This window comes from Podarcis tiliguerta, assembly GCF_965153285.1.
Source record: "Podarcis tiliguerta genome assembly, chromosome: 11".
NCBI classification, from domain to species: domain Eukaryota; kingdom Metazoa; phylum Chordata; class Lepidosauria; order Squamata; family Lacertidae; genus Podarcis; species Podarcis tiliguerta.
In genome coordinates this window covers 6,836,845-6,849,606 of record NC_139544.1, presented here as the reverse complement: position 1 = coordinate 6,849,606, position 12,762 = coordinate 6,836,845, and the positions used below count along the sequence as shown (strand labels likewise).

Genomic DNA, 12,762 nt, shown 5'->3' with positions numbered 1-12,762 from the left:
CGCGCACCTGCCTTCCCCGCAACGGATGCCGACGTCGCGCCCGTAACTTCCTTTCGCCATAGAGATAAGAAAGCAGAAAGCTCTTCCCAGAGACTGGGAGCGGACTTCCGGGTCGCTTCCTTCGCGGGGCGGGCGGCAGGGGCAGCCGCGGTTGGAGGAAAGCGGGGCTGCGCGTGTCGCGCGAAAGGGCTCGGGGGTCCCGACTGAGGGCAATGCCGGGCGGGTTCCCCTCAGGGATCGCCCCGGGCTTGTTCCTGGCGCTCTGGCAGGTGAGTGTCGTGCGCGAGAATGGCGTCTGGCTCCTGAGGCGGGGAGGCTTTTTTTCTGGGGGGGGGGGGTGGGAGAGTCTCGAGGGCCGCGTTCGCTCAGGGGAGACCTTAATGGAGGGCGGACCAGGGCGATGGATCAAGTGCGGTCCTATGGCTGGAAGCTGAGAAAGGTTGGGAGTGAGGTAAAACCTGATGGCAGAGATACCCCTCTCCTCCTGACGGTGCAGTCAAGGCACTAGCTCTCGCTTTTTAAAAAAATAATATATTTATTAAGTTTTCCGTTTTATAATATTAAATACATCCTTATGAAACCCTTTCGCTATTTGCTCATACGAGCTAAGACTTATTCTATTCTGCCTCATAATTCCAGATTCAGGTAGGTAGCCGTGCTGGTCTGACGCAGTAGATATATGTGTGTGTGTGTGTGTGTGTGTGTCCCGTAGCACCTTAGAGACCAACTGAGTTTGTTCTTGGTATGAGCTTTTGTGTGCATGCACATTTCTTCAGTGTGCATGAAGTGTGCATGCACTTGAAAGCTCATACCAAGAACAAACTTAGTTGGTCTCTAAAGTGCTACTGGACATTTTTTATTTAAAAAAAATATATATTCATAATTCCAATTTTACGTCATAGCATTTGTACCTTTTCCAGTTTACGTTTCCCTCCTTCGTTTTATCACATATTTTAAATAAATGTAAAACGATAATAAACATTATTACAAGTCTTCTTCCAACAACCCTGCTAGTGTTGTTAATTGTTTACAATTGTCCTTCCTTCAAATGTTGTACAAATTCACTCCAATCTATTTGGAAAGCTTGATCACACTGGTTTCAGATTTTCCCAGTCAGCCTCGCCAGTTTTGCATACTCCATCATTTTCACCTGCCATTCTTCGATTGTTGGTATTTCTTGTTGCTTCCATTTTTGGGCTAATAGAGTTCTTGCAGTCCATTTCTGTCGGTTTTGATATCGCTTCAGAAACTCTAATATCCTTAAGAGCATAGAAATAAACTTTATTGTAATTTATCAGGCCATGCAGCATGGTATTGTCAATACCACCATGGGCCCCAGACTACAACTCCCATCCTCTCTGACCGTTTGACTGAATTAATCTTCTATTTGCACCAGGCATGGGCCATAGCAATAAAACGATACGATATACAAAGAATAGAAATAAAAGGTCACTTACATAAAATACATTTTAGGGTTTTGAATCAATAGTCAAATCGTGGATCTTATTCTGATTGCCCAGCTAAAAACCTTGCAACCTTTGCTGTCACCTGCTCATCTTGGTCTGCCAAGAGAAAGGACACTGTGGCAGTGGTTGGGTGACCCGGAATGGACAATAAAAGAGGGGTGATAACCTCATTCCTCAAGTCTTTATAAAGAGTGCAAGTCAGAAGGGCATGCGCCATCGATTTGGTAATGCCATCTCCACAGGGACATAAGCGTTTTTTTTGTGGAATCTGTTGGAATCGTCCCTCAAGTGTAGCTGAGGGCAATACAGTCAATCTTGCAAGAGTAAAAGCACGTCTATATTTTAGAATTCCTAGTTTATGCAGATAGGGTGATCCTCTCTGACCATTGGCTAAGCTGGCTGGGGATGGTGAGAGTTGTAGTCCAACATCTGTGCACCAGAGGTTCCATGAGCTCTCTGGGGTTTGGGGCAGGGGACATTTCCAGGTGGTGCTGGGAACTGAACCTGGAACCTTCTGCATGCAAAACTAATGCTCTAGCATTGTGGTATGGTTGTTCCTAGATGTGTTAGTTTATTGTTGTTCTTTTCAACCATTGTGGCCATATCAACTACTGGTTAAAAAAAATTCACGCTAATGCAATTTAAAAAACCACCTATCATCCAAAATATATGTATACATTGACATATACCCATAATAATAATATACAAAAGGTTAAAAAAGAAAATAATTGAAATATTAAAAAATAAAGGAACTTCGACAGTATGGTTGTTCTCATCCTTAGTTAAATCTACCTCTGCATTTTCAAAGGCTTGCTAGTCTTCAGTGGTGTCTCTAACTCAGGCATAGGCAAACTCGGCCCTCCAAATGTTTTGGGACTACAACTCCCATTGTCCCTGAGCACTGGTCCCTGACCACTGGGCTTTAAAAAGTATACTTATCTGGTATTGTTCCCTCTAATTCAGATGTCCAGGTATGAGTTCCATTGCCTGATACTACACATATGCTTGAGGGAAGTATTGGCAGTCCTGGGGGAACCCCAAGGTATGTGGCGCATCCAAAATGCATAAAATATTAAGAACCCTCAAGGGGAAAATTGCCAAATCATCCCACTGATAACTGAGCATGCTCAGTGACTACATCGGGAGCAATACCTGGAACACTGCATTGGAAAGGAAATCGAACAAAGTAGCCCGGATGATGAAGAAGAAACACTTCACACTGCAACATATTTATTTTCATAATTTATACCCCACGCCTGAAAATAAATTTATGTTTCCAGGGCAGCTAACGGCATAGTAAGAAATAAAAATGTAATAATCATAAATAATAATAAAAACATACAAACTAATACAGTAGATTTAAACAAAGCAACTACAGCCCATTCAAAGAGACAGTAAAATCAAACGTTTGAGTTAAAATGCTTACAGTAGCAGTTCTGTTTATTTTTGCTGCATATCTCATTTGATCATGTAAAAAGGCAAAGTTAAACTTGATACAGAGCTACAAATACATACGGTAACCTCATTTAGAACACACAAAACGTAATTGAAAAGTAAAAGGACTTAAAAGTGCACACTTCTGTTGCACTTTGGAGAGGCTTCTTGTTTATCAAGAAATATTCTAGGCTGCTGCTCATCCAAAGGGTCATACATATAGACCCAAGCCCCAAACAGGGTGAAGTGGCCACCTCAGACGGCATCCTCAAGGGGTGCCACCCTCATTCCACCACCCAGATGGACTGGCAGCAAAGCTCTGCAGAACGCCTCCCCTCCTGCCAAGTAGGCGAAAAGGGAGGTGTTCAGCCACCTAGCAGTGCAGTGGAGTTTTGCAATGGTAGAGTATCACAAGGTAGTTAGGTAGTGCTGCTGAATGTGAGTATATGACAATCACTTCTGAAAGATCTGCGCTAGTTGTATTTAAGGTTTTGCTGATGCTGTTTAAAGTCCTAGACAACTTGGGGCCAGGCTACCTGCTACCTGAGAGAGCACCTTCTCCCGTATGAACCTGCCTGACCACTGAGGTCTGTAAATGAAGCCCTCCTGGTTATACCGCAGTCTGTACATGTTCATCTTCTGGTAAATAGCAGGAGGGCTTTCCCTGCCATGCCAGCCACTCCATGGAATCACTTCTCCTGAAATTAGGCAAGCTCTGATGGCAATGTGCTTCTGACACTTGTTGAAGACCTATTCATTTACTCAGCCTTTTGGCCCCATTAAGTGGTTTACTGCAATTTAGTTACTTGTGAATTCTGATGTACATTTTATCGTATTGGTTTTCATGTACTTTTATTTTAGTTGGCCATGTCTCTATGTTTTTGATCGTGGGTGGCATATAAATGGTATTAATAAATTGCAATGTAGAATGTCATTTTTAATGTACCATGGTAACGGGAAATATGTTTCCAAAAAATGAGTGATGAATAACAATACAGTTAATTATGTGTAGAACTCTTAACTGTAGAAAGTATGAAGAACAACTATGCATACTCTGTGGATTAGGAAATTATGAGGAATGTGTATAAAGGCTCCAAGAATAATGTACAAGCGTGGGAAAGACGATAACCTGCTACAGTCTATAATTAGTATGTTCATTTTAATTCCCAAAGGCTGGATTATTTCTATTTGTTATTTAAAGATTGCCATTTTTCCTATTCAGGAAGCATTCAGAATCAAAGTCAAACCATTCCAGAGTTTCCTTTTGGTTGGGATACTCTCTGGTATTCTTCTTAACCTAAAATAAATCTAGAGCCTGTCTTTCTGCTATACAGACATTCAAGTCAAATTTGTAAGCCACCATAACACAATATGAGAAGCCCCTAACAGAAATGAGCAGTTTGTAAATGCACATATAGTAAAGATGACACGAATAGCAATTAAAACCAGTAATCACATCAATATCACTGGGCATAGATGGCAGGGGATTGTGTCTGGGCAGGGAATCCCACAACTGGGGTCAGGGCCAGACAGACCATGCAAACGGGGAAGCCTGCTTCAGGTAGCCAGGCTCTCAGATAGATTCAGAGAGGCCTGAGCTACTTCCAGCTTTTGACGCCCTTAGCCATAATAAAAATAAAAAATGATGATGCATTTAACATAGTAAGGTACCTCCTTTCAGAAAAAAAGAGGAGTTGTTTGTTTATAGGAATAGCTGGTCTAAGAGAGTTCATTGATCACTTCCTGATTATGTGCCAACAGATCAGATAGGGCTTTTTTGTTATTTGATATCAATTTAACCAATAAAGAGTTTAATATGTTCAAATCTAACTTACCAAATCCTATCTCTATCTTGAATCTGCAGCTCTAAGCTGAGAGTGTTTGTCACCTTTTGGTTCAATGCACATAAAAACAAGCTGTGAAGCTTATCAAATGTCAAAAACTAATAAGCATCTAAATTTAAAGCCCTCTTTGAACTTGAAGCCCACCCTGGTCCTGCCTGTGATTGACTCTTCCGGCAGCACCATGAGGCAGGGAGAATAAATGAAGGCAGAAATCGGTATATGGATGGTGCAACAAAACTAAACCTTGGCCCTATCAGGAGGGATGATAGACAGCTTGGGGGAACAAGACAGCGATGCAGAACCGTGTAGCATACATGCCACAGAGTTGAGCATTTGTCCCTGAGCAACTTCTGAAATATACCAGTAAGATATGAACAGAACCACTGAGCATGGTGCTTCCAACTCCCGTTCCAGACAGAAAAGCCAGAAGCATAAGAAAGGATGCACTCTAGTCTCGGAACATGCCATCCACTAAAGTTGCCAAAGTCATTTCAAAACTAGTTTGGAAGCCAGATGGAAATGAGACCAGATAATCTGTATCTTTCAGGCAGAAGTTGCACCAAAAGGGTTTACTGAAGGCAAGAATCAAAGAACTAGCCCCAATAAGGAAGACAATTAAAACTCAGTATATGAATGTACAAATCACTTCCTCTTTGCCTTACTTGAATAGCCATTACCTTACTTGCTAATGCTATGTGCCAGTAAATAACACCTGACAGTGTGGTCCTGTACAAGACTACTTAAGAGTTCAAGGGGGCTTACATTCTGGCAAGCAGGTATGGAATTGTACAGGACTTCCAACAAAGGAAACTGAATCACCTAGTGACAAGCAATTCTTAAGATGGATGGAGAAAGGACTGGACTTCAGAAAACAAAAATTGTTTTGTTAAGCTATCAACTGTGAAATCTAGACCCCAATACTAAATAGATTTATTTGGAAGAAAAGCCTAGAGATGGAGTATGCGTGTTTAGGAATGGGTGGTATGATTGTGTAAATATAGAGGATAAATAAAGCCAACTGCAGGATTGTGGTTCACAAACATTTCTTCTGTTACATGCTGTACTATGTGTTTTGATCCGCTTTCATTATTGGAATACTAGATTTGGAACGTGTACTGCCACAATTACCGCTATATAGGAGGTTCAACATTTCCAGTTGTCATCATCAAAATAAAGGCCACAATCCAATAGAGTCAAGTACGCTTAAAACCATTAATTTCAACAGGCTTAAGTGCTCTTAATGCTCTCTTGGATAGTCACCAAACTTTTGCTCATTCTGTTTATGTATGCACAGAAAGAGACCAATTTAGTTTGACGTATGTGAATAGTGATTCATTTTATTAATGTCTCCTGAAACAATATAAAACAGATGACCTCTTGAATTATGACATTTATCCAAGAGTACATCTACAAGTGAAACTACACTGATACTTTTCATATTTGCCTGCAATCGTTTATAAAGAAATAGCATAAAGTTACCCTCTTTTCCTTAAATGTTGTTATTACTTTGCAGTCAAATTCTCAGTCATGTTACATACCCAATGAACATTTTGATACGAGTATGATTATGATGCTTTATACATTTTAATGGTGTTTGGTTTGACTAGGAATGGACAACCTTGACAGAGTATGCACTCATAGTTGTGCTTTTCCCTTTTTTTCAATGTTCTGAAAGGAGGTATGTCATATATGAATATTATTCCTTTCCCATATTGCCTTGTACCTTTTGCTGTGGGCTGTTACCAGCTTGAATGTACAGTAGACAATACCACGTTTAGAGGGTTTTTCTTGACCTTGAAGAAATGCAAGAGTGTAGAGAGTAATTTGTAGCATTGCATATTTAGCATTATTGGACAGTTGGAGCGGATCCACTCTCCAAGTGGTATACATTTTAAATTACATTTTCCTGCAGCCCTGAGAACCTGAACACCATATTTTTTAAATATACTGTATAATCTTGAACTAACATTTTTGGGTTCCTTGCTACAAAGACAGAAGACTGCAATTCTAAATACAGTTATTAGTGATTTGGCATTTATGTATAGGATTGTACAAGTTCTAACTGAAAAATGTTCTAATCTCCCCTTAAAGTTATGTTATTAAAATGCACTTTGCAACCTGTGCACTGAGATCTAATCTCCATCTTTATGAACATTTTCATTCTCAACAGCTAAATTATTGCATTAGTAATTTTCCTTGTAGTACTGTGGTTTCTAAGGGGCTATTATATATAACTGATTCTCCAGCAGAGGTCCCTTGAAAAAGGGAAATCTTGCATATTTTCTTCTTCTAATGGACTATATTAGCTGCTAAACCAAGGATATATGCCTATCAAAGATGTTCCATTCCTTGAAATCCAACTTAAGCTGGGAAACTGAAAAACATTGTCTTAATTGCCCTAGAAATGGAGTAGCGAAACTTTAAGTGTTTAATGGGTCGATGGCATTATCAGGATGGCTAATATTGGGTTCTCTAGCTGCTGTTGGGCCCTCAGTTCCCATCACCTCTGGCCATTGGCCATGCTGGCGAGGGCTGATGTGAGCTGGGATCCAACATCATCTGTGGTGGGGTAGCTAGCACTGGACTAGGGCCTGGGAGACCAGGATTCAAGTCCTCATTTTGCAGTGTACAATAGTTCACTGGTGACCTTGGGCCGTTTGTGAGAATAAAATGGGGGAGCAAAGAGAACCATGCAACCATTGAGCTCCTTGGAGGAAAGGTGGGGTATAAATGTAAAAGGAAAAGTAAATAACAATATTAGAAGGGCCGCTCCTGCTTTGCATAAAGGAGACTACCGAGGGCTCTCTGTTAGCAGCGCCCTTTAAAATGTTCCTGTCAACACACTGCTTATTAATGGTGCGCCATGTTTTGTCTGCAGAACAGAAGCAAAACAGGTCGGGGCACCGGCCATTTCCCTGGGTAACTTTATAGAGCCCCAAAACACCTTTAGGCAGGCAGCCTCTTTCTGACACTCTCTCTGCTGTTGTGCTAGGGGCTTCAAGTCACACGCAATTCTGTTCCAGGGCTCCTTGCCCTGATGAAAATTCCTGGGTGGCAAACATGAAAACTGCCTTCCAAAGAGAAGCGGGTTTGTCAAAGTAATAAGAATCAATAAATAAGAATAAAAATGTGCACCCTACCATTGAGACCATTCCATTGTAACTATCCAACTTCCCAAAATTTCAACACCTCTTGCGATGGTTTGACCCCTTTCTGTATTTAACAGTACAAATTCTACAAACACCTATATCTCCTCAAAATAATTTCTCCTGCATATTCCGTCTTACCTTAATGGCACATGCTAATTTATCGTTAATAGCTATATCCCACACCGCTTTATACCATTCTTCCATTTTATATTACCCTTGCCCCTTCCACTTCCTAGCTATAATATTTCGCGCACCTGTCAATAAATTGGTGAGCAAGTCCTTCCATAAATTGATAATAATTCAACCTCTGGATTTTGGGTCAGCTTTAACCCAGTGATTTCTGTTATCTCCTTAAACACCCTTTGCCATTTTTTTAAAAAAATCTTCTGCATATCCAAATAAACTTAATTTGCTCATTTATTCATCCACTTTAAATATATACGCTTATAAAACTGCAGATTATTACAATAATCCTGCCAATGTTCTTATCTGTTTACAATTTATCTGTAAATATTCAATAAATCATTTCCATTCGTTTACAGAAAGCTTGTTATCATGATTTCTTATTCTTCCAGTATGTTTTGCCATTTCTGCATATTCTGTTGATTTTTGTATCCATCCTTCCTTTGCTGGGTCTTCTGCTTCTTTCCATTTTGGGGCGAGTAACATTCTTGCCGCGGTAGTAGCATACATGAATAAGTTTCTATACAATTTAGGTAGTTCTGTCCCTATAATTCCCAAAAGTCCATGCAGAATGTAGGCACCCTATATATATATAAATGAGCAAACCAGTGATATTTTAGGGAGCAGGCTAGCAGGCAGGGCCCATTACTTACATCATAGGAGCCTACACAACACAAAACACTGTTGCTGTATGTAGGTTTTATTTTGTTTTTTATCTTACATTTTGGAAATGTTCCCTTTAACATTGGGGGAACCCCAAGAGAGTTGGGCCCTAAGCTATACGTGGGGCCCTCTAGTTTATACGTAAATCCGACACTGCCATATTCCACAATCATTCCCATGCTTCCTTGTCTATATTTGCCCAAAAAACTGTAGGTATTTACACCCCCCCCCCACATGTGAACCCAAATCCTTATTTTTTATTTACATTATTCGTTCACAAATAACGCCCTCCCACCAGATGTCAAAGAGAAAAACTACCAGACTTTTAGAAGACATCTCAAGGCAGCCCTGTTTAGGGAAGCTTTTAATGCTTAAAGAGATTTTAATTTTAATTATTATAATTATTTTAATATTTTGTTGGAAGCTGCCCAGAGTGGCTGGGGAAACCCAGCCAGATGGGCGGGGTATAAATAATAATAAATATTATTATTGTTGTTATTATATTATATTATATTATTAAAGAATATAATATAATAATACAATATTATTGTTGTTGTTGTTGTTGTTGTATATATTATTATATTATTATTCTTCTTTATAACTGAAGGGCAACCTGGGTGCCCACTCAGCTCTTGGCTCCCAGGGAGTGGCGGCCGCAGCTGCGCGCCCTGAGGGCGACGCGGTCGCGCAGGAGAACTAAGGGCGCAGAGACCGGCGCAGAGCGCGCGGCGGCGGCCGTGCACGCGCGCGCGCGGACGGGGTGGGGACGGAGAGCGCGGTGACGTCTCCAGGATGCGGACAGGTTCCTTCGTCGCCGCCGCCGCCGCCTGAGCTGTGGGCGGGGCCCGAGGTCGCCCCTCCTCCTCCTCCGAGCGGCGTTCGGCGGCTGCGCTGTCCGGAGCCGGCCCGCCGCGGCTCACCTGCCTCGCTCGGTGGCCCGCCCGAGAAGAGCCTCCACCGACCTGGGCGGACGCGGCTGCGCTGAAGGGGGCCCGGGCGCTGAGGAAGAGCGCCGCCCTGGCCGAAAAGTGAGGTGAGGGGAGGGACGGGAGCCTGCCTGGCGGGCGGAGGTCGCGGCGACCCCTCTGAGGAGAAGGGGCGCCCAGCGCGGGGATGGGGGGCGGCTGCCTTGTTCGGCCCCGCAGCTTCTTCTCGTTAAAACCTCCTTTTGACGAAAGGCTTCATCCAAGTTGGTCCTTCCTCCTTTCCCAAAGCTGCTCCCCCCCCCCCCCCGATAGCTTTGAAATCGGCCCCGTTGCGTTTCAATGCGGCGCTCCTGTTCAGTAAACAAACTTTGATTTATTGTTAGTGGCCTCATCAGCTGTTGTTGTTTTTAATGGTTTTTGAAAAAATATTTTAAATATTTAATGCTGTATCGTTTATAACACTAAGCCGCCCAGAGTGGCTGGGGAAACTCAGCCAGATGGGCGGGGTATAAAGAATAAATTATTATGATGCTCGGCCCCTATGCTTTTCCATTCCACGAGAAGCTCTGGCAATAATAAGATCATAATGCACTGGCATTTAAAAAAGGGATCAGATCCGTAAGGCACAGGTGGGTCGAGCCACTTGCAGTGTGGGCACCTGTGTAGTGGGAATTCCCATAGAACAAAATAGAACCCTCTTCTTGTCCTTACTTCTTGTATACCCCTGTTAACCAGGCCTTTGTGGTTCTCCCATATCCCCAGCCACTTCTCCCGCTCCACCTGATGCAGGTTGTGTGTGTTCTGGAGAATGAGAAGCTTGTGCCAAGGATATGGGAAGTGTGTACAAGCTTTTCGTTCCCCTAGTGTAGCTGGTAATTATAGCAGAATCATAGCACTGTAGAGTTGGAAGGGACCCTGAGGATCATCTAGTCCAACCCCCTGCAATGCAGGAATATGCAGCTGGTCCATACAGGGATCGAACCTGCAACCTTGGCGTTATCAGCACCATGGTCTAACCAACTGAGCTATCTCTCTGTTTGCCTAGGCAAGGGAGGAGACAAAAGTGGCTCTAGTGAGCCATAGGAGAAACCTCTGCTTGCAGATTGTGCCTTCACTATGAATCAAGCCCCTGATACACAGCGAGAGGAGAAGCCAGGTCTCATCATGCTATTTTCCAAAGGCTTCCTGAAACAGGATGGTTCATAAGGCCTTCGTGATCTAGCCCAGGAGGTTTCGCAGTTGAGAATTTCTACAAATGAGGTGTCACTGTTGGAAAAGCTTCACTTTGAATTAGTGCTTGCCCTTCTGGGCTTCAGCTGGCACCCCCAAACTCGGCCCTCCAGATATTTTGGGACTACAACTCCCATCATCCCTAGATAACAGGAACAGTGGTCAGGGATGATGGGAGTTGTAGTCCCAAAACATCTGGAGGGCCGCGTTTGGGGGTTCCTGATCTTCGTGCTCATATGGGAGAAGGCACTTCTGAGGTACTGTGGACCAGACTGTTTAAGACAGAATAATAAGATTGGTTGTCGTAATCATTTTACCCATAATAGTGTTGAGTTCCAAGATTTGAGCTTCTTGGTAAAATGACTAATCAAATGATATGGGGTGGAGTGACTCAAAGATCCAGGAAGCCCATGGTTTGCACAGAGATTCAGTGTGGCTGAAGGTCTGCATTTTGAGCAGTTACAAACCTGAGTGACTTTGGAAGATTGATTTGGAAGACTGATGCTTTATTTGAGCAACTATAAGCCATATTTGTGTGACCTTCAAAACTTTCTCATAACAAGTTTGGATTTTAGCACACACTTTCAAAATGAATTTATGTAGTAAAACTGCAATGTAAAATGTTTAAAGTGGAATTGATTAATGTTCTCTAAAGTATTTATAAACAATAACTCACTGCTTGCTTGTATTTTATTTTGCCAGTCTTGAAATTACATTGCAAGTGCAGCTAAAATTAGGTCAGATACTATTAAAATGGTTAAACTCATAAAGCTGCTGTTCACAGAAGTCACTTCTATCCATTGGAGATTTCCCTGAACTGAAGGAAAAGGAACGAGATTTCTAATAATTTCCCCTTTCTGCTGCAGTCTGATTTAGCACCGTCTATACTTTTCTCAAAGGGCCCGTCAACAACTATCTGGAACATAGTTTGGTGTTCATGGAAGCCTCTGCTGGACCCAAGAGCCTTCTATGAATGGAAGAACATTGTTAGATACAGCTCATAGTAAAGTCAAAGCAGTGCAGTCCATCTGTCAGATCACATGGGCCTCCTGTGCAGCTCATTGCTTGTGTAGCAGAGGAACAGCACCAAGACAAAACTAGGTCCAAGGTACACCAAAAAATGTGGTTTCTTGGGCCCACTGTGTTGGGAAATGGCCTTCCACGTTTTTTACCACAAAGTAATTTTGAGGAGCAGGAAGAAAAAAATAAAGCTTCCTCTTACCTCCTTCATTATTTCTTACTGCGAGCGTTTGGGATTTGGAAGCACTGCAAAAGGACACCAACAAACTAGGCCGATGCCCTTTAGCATCACTTGTTGGCAACCACCCAAGACGGTTTGCATTGCTAACAAAGCTCTTAAGCTCTTAGCTAAGCCCATCCCCTTGTCCCAACAGAGGGAAAGCGTCAAGTCTGCAGTTTGCAATAGGCAGTTTTGTTCATCTGTAGTTACGGGTTTAATTTTACAAGCATTGAAATGAACTGATTATGGAATTCTGATTATTTTAGTTTCCATCAACTCGCCGTAGCCAAAATGTATTTGTTCAGCATTTTAAAAATTATTCCATCAAAATCAACTAGAGAGATGGTTACCTTTTCAAATGGACTGTGTTCTCTGAGATATTACGGCACCTTGTTTTTCTTCATTATTCTGGATTTCCCTTATAGTGTTTTTGACATGTCAGCTTCAGATCTTTCAAAAAGTTACAGGGAAACCAAAAGTCAGAGTCTTACCGTGCTTCATTTGGTTATCACTAAGACAACTTGCTCACTTCACCCTAGTATATGGATGTGTCTGTCTGAGATAATGGTTCTTGTTCTATGTAAAGGTCTCCAGGAAGGTATCTACTGTCTGCATAGATATCCTTGC

General features: G+C 42.2%; 1 protein-coding gene across 4 annotated transcripts in view; it reads left to right on the top strand.

The window, feature by feature from the left end:
* Positions 1-6: 6 nt before the first annotated feature.
* The window catches only part of AGTPBP1 (ATP/GTP binding carboxypeptidase 1), a 60,209-nt gene continuing 47,453 nt past the window's right edge, over positions 7-12,762 (top strand). The window contains exon 1 of one of the 4 annotated variants that reach the window (XM_083403339.1): positions 7-269. The gene's annotated coding sequence lies outside the window, so the exon portion shown is untranslated. Of the gene's footprint in view, positions 270-9,457; positions 9,773-12,762 lie in introns of those variants that run through there. The other 3 variants (XM_083403336.1, XM_083403337.1, XM_083403338.1) reach the window with 3 other exon arrangements.